We start from the raw sequence: 7,061 nt of genomic DNA, 5'->3' as shown, positions 1-7,061 counted from the left end.
AGCAGGCGAGCGACCTGTTGGTGCTTCTCACAGTGTCTCACAGTGAGAAAAACATATGATAAGTTCTGCAGCCTGTATTCATAGCTTTATTTAAGCTAATCAAGAGTAACTTGAGAGCAACTTCCTACCAAGGCAGAATCTCCCTCTATGCTACTTCCAATACCTGCACTGTGTATGGAGATACATATGGCTTGTACGGAGCATGCTGGTCTCTCACAGCTTCATATTATCTTTCTCTCCAATAATATTCCCTTTGGTATAACTGGTCTCCTCCCTGCTCTCATCTGTAGTTTCACCTCCCAGACACAGTCTTGAGTCCCTTTATGGGCACACTGGCTGTCTCTCCCTGCTCCAGGAACTTGCATGCAGCAGTTTTGTTGGATGTGAAACATTCCTGTGAGGGAGCCCCAGAAGTGCTCTTTAGCAGGCCCCAGGGAGAAAGCTGGTGGCAAGACAGATGGGGCTCTCCTAGCCAGAGAAGAAGTGCTCTTCGGAGGGCAGTTAGTGGCTTGCTGGGACCCAGCTCAGGCAATTACAAATTATAAATCCTGAGCCAAGACAAAGTGCTAGGAGATTTTTCTGATGGTTGTTATACTGCAAGTCACTCCAGCAGCCTCATCCATAAAAAATCTGCAAACCCATGAGACAGTGGGCAAAGACCAGGGGAGATGGAAGGCTGGTCCTGGGCTGTCCCAGAACCTCTCTCCTCCTCCCACAGCTCCTCCTTTTGGCTCCCAACCAACAGCTTTCTGCCAGCTGGCTTATTCCACCATGCCCTGGGAGTGTGGCGGTACTGCCCTGCTGGCACTGGGCTGGGAGCCATCACAGCAGCACAGGCACTGGGGCTGTGGGAGCAGCAAGGACTTGGCAGGGAAAGCAGGCAGCAAAGGAGTGACCGTCCTCACTAGCTCATTGGGGTAGGACTGAAACCTCCCTTCTGTGCCAGGCACAGGGCCCTTAAGAGCATATGGCATGATTTTAAATAAAGAGGCAGGAATGAGGTGTATGTTCAGATGTACCGCTGCACAAATCGGTGGAGATACATGTGGGTATGGCTAAAGGAAGCATGAAGAACTTAGGCCACTAATTCGTAAGAGCTAAAGGAATACCTCTAAGATCTTAAGCTTAGCACCTCACTGATTTGACATAGTAGTTTAAGCCTGAGGCAGCTGAATTTCTCCTTATTGATCATTTTACATCAATCATTGTGAGTTCTGCGTATTTGCTATTTTTGCATGCTGTGGTCTAAAGGGGCTCACAGTGTTCCAGTAAATTATACAGACTGGTGAATATATACCTAGCTAAAAGTGTTGTTTCCTTGCTTAAAGTTGGATCCTGCAGTTGTGAAACATTATTATCATCCTTCTATCACCTTTGAAGTCAAATGTCATTCAGCTAAACATATGGGAAAAGAATGTGTTTTATAGAACCAGCTGTAACTCCAAAGTCAAGACATATTACTTTCAATGTTTCTTTAAAAGTCTCATAACACAAGGATATTTTCAAGACCATTACTTCCTGTTCAGGTTATATATCTGTTCTCTGGATGCAGGCACTGGGGACAGCCAATATGCACATTGCCCTCAGAAATGGCCCTGGTTTTCTGCTTCAGAAAAGAGGGAAGATCCTGGCATGGCCAGAGTTGTGCACAGGCACTCGCTTCCCTCCTAGTCACAGGCTCTCCTTTGTCCTCAGTTACAATGATTTTGGGAACCACTTGTATGTATGTAACTCCAGACCGCCATCCTACCTGCCCACTGGGGATGTGCCCATCCAACCCAGTGGTGCCAGGAGAGGGGGGCTGGTGACACCATCCTGCCACTGAGGAGACATGACCCCAGTGGTAGCAGAGTGCTGCACATCTTCCCGTAGGTGGGATGGATCAGACAGCACTGGGGTGATGAGAGATGGACAGAGCCCAGAGACTGGGTATGTGCTGTGGACACCAGCACACACACTCCTCTTTTGGCTTTCTTCATTATTCCCCTTTTCAGGGTGTTTGTTCTGGCATAGGATGTTATCCCCAATGAAGGAGTATGGAGAGTACATAATAAATCTGCAGGTGAATTTCCTAAGTTTCACTGTCTAGTAGAGAAATTTAGTGTGAAAATGTCCAAATGTTACCTAGTGACTATTTCCAGCAGAGAGCTGAAAGAGGCACTGGGAGAAAAGTCTGGTGTAAAGCTACATTTTATATGTGGAATCCTTTCCCATGTGAAATCCATCCTCCTTTTCCCATGGAAGTCACTGGGAATTGCACCCTTGATTTCGACAACAGCTACAGAGCAGGCTTAAAGCCAGGGAGGAAGAAGTAAATCCCATAATAGCAAAAGCAATTGGGGAATTTTTTCACATGCAACACCTCTGATGTGTCTAGAGGGCCACAGCCAAAGTTCACCATAATCAAGGAAATTTTCTCTATCGGCTTGAGATGTACAGCAAGTCATGTGGCTCTTATTTACACTTTCTAAATGAGAGCTTATTCTTGGGAAAAGAAAAATTTTCGTTCTCACAGTGTGAAGCAAAGATGGACAAGCTGCTGCATGTTTGCAAGTCTCATTTACAGACACAGGGTTCTGTACAGAAGAGCCACAACACATTATCTCAGCAAAAAAACCTCGGAACAAACCAATGACCAAGCCTCTGAGGGGGTTGTCCAGGACTTGCAGCTTAAAGATCTGAGTGTCTAAACTCATGGTTTAATTTCAAATGGGAAACTTAGTTTTAAAAGTATCAGAGCATTTCTCTCTTATTGATGTGAAGATCAGCTATTCTGAGGACACGTGGAGAAAGGATGAAAAAGGATTTCAGGACTTAGCTCTTCAATGTGATTTTACTCCTTTTTTTGCTTTTCAGAAAAGTTCCTAACGTGAACACATGCTAACATTATCTGTTTTTTGTGTACAGTTAAGTTGCACACGCAGAAATCTTCTCAAAATGTACAGAGTCTCAATTTTTTTCTCTGTTTTGCTACATTTATTTATATGTAAACTTCCATGTATTCTATTCAAATCTACCTTGGCTGTCAATCACTGTGACTAAATAAAGGTTGTACGTATGAATTGTAGCATTCCCTTTACCTTGCCACACTATCAACAACTTCATTCCGGTAACAGCTAGAGAAGCTGTTGAGACAGCTGTCCAAAGTTATGGCTTTGCACCCTGGCAAGTGTCAAATGGCAACTCAGGGTTTCCCCAAAGAGGAACTAGCTCTTGGATTGCAGCAGATGTGCTTGCCCATGCAAAGCAGCCAGAGCTATGGCCACACATTGTAAGTCCTTCACTTAATGCAGAATGCTTGTAAAAAAAATCATGAGTGTGACAAAGTGATGTAACACTAGTAGTTTCACTGGAATCAGTGCCTACATGGAACAGTTTCCCCCTGCAAAAGGTGCGTGCAGAGAATAGAACCATGGCACTGCTGAGGGCAACAGCAGACATCCTGTGACATCCAGCACCCCACTCTGGCGTTTTGCATCTGCTCAAGGGCCAGCACAGACTGCCAGATAATCTAGGCATGCTACAAGATAGGAATATTTCTCACTAGGTTGGTATCCAGCCTCTGTGACCACAAAATCCCAAGTGTTTGAAAAATGGACAAGGGGCAACTGTTTTGGATAGATGTATTCTTAAAGATCTGTTCCTTTGTGTGCTTAGATATTAACACATATCCAGGTTCACTCAAAACACCAAACAGAAGAGGCAGCATAGACAATTTAGGTGTACCACCATGTAACTAGTTATTTAGGTAGTTTGTGCACTTTTACTCCCCACAACAAGTTTGTGGGATAAGCCACAATGCTTAATACAAAAAAACTTCAAACATAACTGTATGTCACTTAATTTGATTGCCTACCTTGTATAAGAATGAATACCAATATTATTTAAGTCAAAAAGAATTACATCTCTGCCTATTTGTAGAATAAAATCATTAAAAAGAGGTGAAGAAACATGCTAAACTGAGCACAGTTAAAATTATTGATTTATTTTTCTATGCTATCATTTCCTGTAGAAGAGTGTGCTGTTACGAACCAGAGAGAAATGACCAGATGACCATAACAACCTTGCTTCCCTCCACAAACTGAAGTCAGCTCAGTCATCACATCCGGCTTCTCCTTTCACTTTGAGACATGAATGGGTACAGAGTTTTGTACAAGAGGACTCAGTCCTTCATGCCAGTTTCACCCATCTCAGGGTTGGGGAGGCAGTAAGATGGGACAACTGTGTGGTAGCTGATACCTGTAATAGATAGACACTGGTAAAGACATGCAATTTTCAAGTAAGGGAGTTGACTAATCTTAGAATAAGTTGGGTAGGAAGGGACCTCAAATATAATTCATTTCCAACCCCCGGCCATGGGCAGGGATGTGCCCTGTCCAGCCTGGACTTGAACACTTCAGCTGGCTAGATGTATTCCTTTTGTGGCAGTATGTACAGATACAGCCTTATGCTGTAAAAACAGTGTCTAGACATTTGGAAGAGAGGAGACTTGGAAAAATGACCCTCAGAATTTCAACATCCTAATTAGATGCGATGAGACAAAGGGATCTCAGCCGGTATCCTCCTGCACTGACTTGCTGTGGCACGATGAAATATGAACACACGTCTTGTTCTCCTTTAGAAATTCAGGTGTTGGCAGTCCTGCATTAGGTGCAGCATTTCCTGCTCCCGCAGGAACAGCCGCTCCTGAGAGCGAGACATAGCGCATAGGCTTGGTTTGCGAACTCTTTGAGCAAAGCAACCATATCTGCAAAAAGTTAAAGAGAAATTGTTGAAAAGCACTTTGCGTAGGAGGGAGAAAAGAAAAAAAAAAAGTCGCGTCTCCTTCGAGCCGGAATCGAACCAGCGACCTAAGGATTCCCGTGGGGCGCAACCGCTACAGTCCTCCGCTCTACCAGCTGAGCTATCGAAGGGACCTGCCACTCAGGGCGCCGCCGCGCACCAAGACCGCCGCCGGCTCGCCTCGCGCATGTGCAGCACGCGCTACTGTCGGGCGGGCCTTACGGCCGGGCGCGGGGCGGGAACGCCGGGAGCGCCCCCTGCAGGCAGGCAGGGCGGGACGGGGCCCGGGCCATGAGGGGCGCCGGGGCGGCGCGGGCTGCGCCGCGCCCTTGCTCTCCCTATAGGGGATAGCGGTAAGCGTGCCTAACGTGCGGGGCCAGTGGCGCAATGGATAACGCGTCTGACTACGGATCAGAAGATTGTAGGTTCGACTCCTGCCTGGCTCGCACCTTTTTTACGTTCTCGGCCCTGGTTGCGTGTTGGAGGGGTCATGGTTTTCCAGCTGATCTCACCATCCTGGCTTCTTACATTCCTCTTCTTTTTTTTCCTTTTTTCTTCTTCTTTTTCCCCCATCTGATCTCATCATCCTGACTTCATCAGGAATTGGAGTGACAGGACAAGGAGCAACAGGTACAAAATGAGAGGGGAAATTTAGATTAGAGATTTGGAAGAAATTTTTTGCTGTCAGGCTGGTGAGACACTGCAACAGGTTTCCCAGGGAGGTTGTGCGGCTCACAGCTCTGGCAGTGTTCAGGACTAGGTCTTGAGCAAGGCATGATAAAGCCTGAAAAAGGCAAGCATGGCCTAGTGGGAGGGCTACCTGTCCCTGACAGCCGGGTTAGGACCAAATGACCTGTCAGGTCCCTTCCAACCCCTTAAAATTCTATGATTCTATGATTTAACCCATTTGTCTGCCTGGTACTGCTGTGTTTCCGAAAGCAAAACACTACTGTAGGCTTAAATTTTTTTTTTTTTTTTCCCCAAATGAACTCAATTAACACACCATTACACAGGGGAGAAACCTTCTGGCTCTGGGAGAGGAGCAGGGTACGCCTCATTGGCCTGACACTGGTTACTCGCACAGACGGCATCAAATAAAACAACCGGGAGATCTCTGAAGGCAGCTAGCAATGCTGCTGTGATTAGGAATGTTGTTTACGTTCTAATTATCCCTTAGTCTTCAGAAGTGCAAGAACATTCTTGTGCAGTTGCATGAAAGGTGTGTGATTTTGCAACAAAACCCAAACATTTTTCGTTTATGTAAAGGCTATGCAGTGTATAAAGAAGAGCTTGCAAGCGGGTGAAGCGAGGAAGGCATTCCCAATGATTAGTTTTGAGAGCATGCCTTAGCTTCAGAGTAGACAGTTATGGAATCATAGAATGGTTTGGGTTGAAAGGGACCTTTAAAGGTTGCCTACTTCCAACCTTCCTGCAATGAACAGGGACACTGGATATCTTCAACTCAATCAGGTTGCTCAGAGGCCCCAACCTTGTTCATGTTCTCAGGGAGGGGGCATTCACCACCTGTCTGGGCAATCTCTTCCACTGCTTCATGAACCCCACTATAAAGAATTCCTTCCTTATATCCAGTCTGAGCCCACCCTCTTTCAGTTCAAAGCCATTATTACCCTTTGTCCTGTTATTACATGCCCATGGAAAAAGTCTCTCTCCTCGGAACTCGTTTAGGTACTGGAAAGTGCTCTGAGGTCTCCCGGGAGCTGTCTCTAGGCTGAACAACCGAAATTCTCTCAGCCTGACTTCACAGGAGAGTTGCTTCTACCCTCTGATCACTTTTGTGTCCCTCCTCTGGACTTGCTCCATCAGCTCCGTGTCTTTCCTGTGCTGAGACCCGCGGAACTGGATGCAGCAGTGTGTGCACTCAGATTTCCAAAAAAGAACCAAAAAAGAAGTGGTTCACGGCGGAATGAATAAATAACTGCGGTAGCTCATGAGGGCTGCCAATACTTGGAAGTGACGTGTGCGTGTTGCTGTGAAGGGCCCTGCTTTTCCTTTAAAAGGCACGGCTGCGCTAAAAAGTATACAGCCCAGTATAGGGGCAGAAACCGAACCTCTGATCTCCGAATTCAGAGTTGGAGGGGTTAGCCATTACGCCATTAGCTTCTCCAGCTGCCACAGCCCCGGACGCTGTACAATGACCGAACCCTGTTCCCGCCTCTGCGCCCCGTGAGGGCCGGCGCCAGCAGGAGCACGCGCAGAGCCGCGCGCGGGGCGGGGCCGGGCGGCGGCTTCTGCGGCCGCTGGGGGGCGGCGGCTGTGTC

At 46.8% G+C, this 7,061-nt stretch overlaps 2 non-coding genes across 2 annotated transcripts; one reads left to right on the top strand and one right to left on the bottom strand.

The window, feature by feature from the left end:
* Positions 1 to 4,822: 4,822 nt before the first annotated feature.
* Positions 4,823 to 4,913, bottom strand: TRNAY-GUA (transfer RNA tyrosine (anticodon GUA)). The gene is given in 2 exon segments: positions 4,823 to 4,858; positions 4,877 to 4,913. It is a non-coding gene; the product is annotated as a tRNA-Tyr (tRNA).
* A 242-nt stretch (positions 4,914 to 5,155) lies between these two features.
* On the top strand, positions 5,156 to 5,228 carry TRNAR-ACG (transfer RNA arginine (anticodon ACG)). Its single transcript has one exon. It is a non-coding gene; the product is annotated as a tRNA-Arg (tRNA).
* Positions 5,229 to 7,061: the final 1,833 nt, after the last annotated feature.

Source organism: Pseudopodoces humilis, chromosome 1, assembly GCF_049639895.1.
Source record: "Pseudopodoces humilis isolate 2021_Gansu_Grassland_sample_001 chromosome 1, ASM4963989v1, whole genome shotgun sequence".
In the NCBI taxonomy this organism is placed as follows: domain Eukaryota; kingdom Metazoa; phylum Chordata; class Aves; order Passeriformes; family Paridae; genus Pseudopodoces; species Pseudopodoces humilis.
This window is presented reverse-complemented; position numbering and strand designations above follow the sequence as displayed.